The sequence below is a fragment of the Pseudophryne corroboree genome, unplaced genomic scaffold (genome assembly GCF_028390025.1).
Source record: "Pseudophryne corroboree isolate aPseCor3 unplaced genomic scaffold, aPseCor3.hap2 scaffold_1148, whole genome shotgun sequence".
Lineage (NCBI taxonomy): Eukaryota > Metazoa > Chordata > Amphibia > Anura > Myobatrachidae > Pseudophryne > Pseudophryne corroboree.
Genome location: NW_026967773.1, coordinates 131,762 through 134,184, shown reverse-complemented (window position 1 = coordinate 134,184; position 2,423 = coordinate 131,762). Strand labels below are relative to the sequence as shown.

General features: G+C 38.5%; 1 non-coding gene across 1 annotated transcript; it reads right to left on the bottom strand.

The window, feature by feature from the left end:
* Positions 1 to 1,172: 1,172 nt before the first annotated feature.
* LOC134990152 (U1 spliceosomal RNA) lies at positions 1,173 to 1,335 on the bottom strand. Its single transcript, XR_010195056.1, has one exon. It is a non-coding gene; the product is annotated as a U1 spliceosomal RNA (small nuclear RNA).
* Between the last annotated feature and the right edge of the window lie 1,088 nt (positions 1,336 to 2,423).

Genomic DNA, 2,423 nt, shown 5'->3' with positions numbered 1-2,423 from the left:
CCACTTAATTTTCTTTACCCTATTATTAAAATGGTAATTGACAAAAACAAACTACATTGTCACCAGAAGAGCAGTACAAAATGTACAAGTGATATATTAAAATCATCTTTCCAGCTTGAATTTCAATGATGCCTTGGTGCAACAATTTTGTGAGAAACATCTTCACCCATAAAGAAAGATTTTCTTAATTCCTTACCTGTGTGCTGATTAGATATCACCTTGTTTTCACATTAAACAGACTTCCCCATGAGGAAGCAGCAAGGATGCAGTGACGTTTATGTTTCCTGGTGTCAACCTGTATTATTTCAGTAGACATTGAAATGAGGATGCATCTTGCTGCCTTTCCAATGAAGCAAGTTTAATTCAGTAATAGGTGAAAAACCATTCCTACAAAGGTGTTAATCAGAGACTTGGCTTTGTGGACACTTTTCAGAGAGCAAATTTGTTAGCATAAACATAAAATCAGAAAATGAAGAGCTGTTTAATCACTCAATTGGACTTCTCTGCCAGCATAATTTTTTTTCTATGCAACCCACTGCTAAATTGTGCTTCCTAGCTGTTTTTTTATAAAATCACTTAATCAAATCTAACTCTGATTACATCAGAGAAGGCCGGGTACCCTACACCATAAGAGGGGGTTTGAAATTTTGACTTGTCTACTTAAAGATCACCAAAATCTGATAACAAGGTCAATTACGTCCCTGGGTGGGATTGAATCACCAACCTTTAGGTTAATAGCCATACACACTAACTGATTGCGGCACAGCGACACTTTGCAAAAGTACATACTGACAAAGGCTAATAAGCATTCATCTAGAACGTTTCCTAGAAAAACTTTAAAAAGTCAATAATCTGGAGAATTTTTGTAAGAAACACATTGGTACTTTCCCATGATGAGTGAGTGCTTCAGGATCTCTTGCACTTACATGGGCTATTAACCAAAAGGTTCCCACCCAGTGATGTAATTGACCTTGTGATCATATTTTGGTGATCTTTAAGCAGACAAGTCAAAATTTCAAACCCCCTCTTATGGTGTAGGGTACCTGGCCTTCTCTGACGTAATCAGAGTTAGATTTAATTAAGGTGCGCAAGGGCATAGAAGGGAGCGGTTTAAGAAAAGAGAAGTGGAAACAGACAGCAAACTAGGCTGGAGAGAGACCTGAGACAAAGAGATCTGAATTATACGAGAGCCGACCAGGGGAAACACAAATTATGCAGTCAAGTTTCCCACATTTGGGGAAATCGCAGGAGCAGCACACCCAGAGTGCAATGGGTGAGCCTTGCCCTGGGAGAAGCACCTTCATGATCATAGTATCTCACCTGGCAGGTAAGTAGGAGTTGGGCTAGTGCTGGGGAGGGTCGCTGCTCGGGTACCCCCCTGTCAAGTGAAGGAGATCCAACTGAGGCAGCACAAGGGAACTCTCGAAATAAGAACAAGGCTAGAGGAAGATCTGAGACAAAGAAATCTGACTTTTACCAGAGCTGACCAGAGGAAAGCACAAACACAGTCCCCCACTACCACCAGGAAACATTAACGCCACTGCATCCTTGCTGCTTTCTCATGTGGAAGTCTATTTAATGTGAAAACAAGGTGATATCTAATTAGCACAAAGAAAAGAAAATTAAGTGAATTTTTGAAAGAAAACAATACTGTCAATATACTATTAAAACAAATTAAAATGGTAAAAGTTATTGTTCTTTAAGTAAAAATAAAAGAGCAAAAATATCAATCCCAGTTTTGGATTACTTTAACAAAAAAAATGCATATAGCAGAGGATAGTTTCAATCTGTCTACCTCTGGGTTATGGGGCCAGCATGCTTCCATTGCAGTACTCTGCTGCACATGTAAGTGCAAGAGATCCTGAAGCATTCACTCATCATGGGAAAGTACCAATATGTTTCTTCATTGGTTGATGGCAGAAACATCTTACAAAAACACTCCAGATTATTGACTTTTTAAAGTTTTTCTAGGAAACGTTCTAGATGATTGTTTATTAGCCTTTGTCAGTATGTACTTTTACAAAGTGTCGCTGTGGCGCAATCAGTTAGTGTGTATGGCTATTAACCAAAAGGTTGGTGGTTCAATCCCACCCAGGGATGTAATTGACCTTGTTATCAGATTTTGGTGATCTTTAAGTAGACAAGTCAAAATTTCAAACCCCCTGTTATGGTGTTAGGTATTTAGACTTCTCTGATGTAATCAGAGTTAGATTTGATTCAGTGATTTTATAAAAACAGCTAGGAAGCACAATTTAGCAGTGGGTTGCAGAGAAAAAGAAATATGCTGGCAAAAAAATCCAATTGAGTGATTAAACAGCTCTTGGATGGTTTTTCACCTATTACTAAATTAAACTTGCTACATTGGAAAGGCAGCAAGATGCATCCTCATTTCAATATCTACTGAAATAATACAGGTTGACACC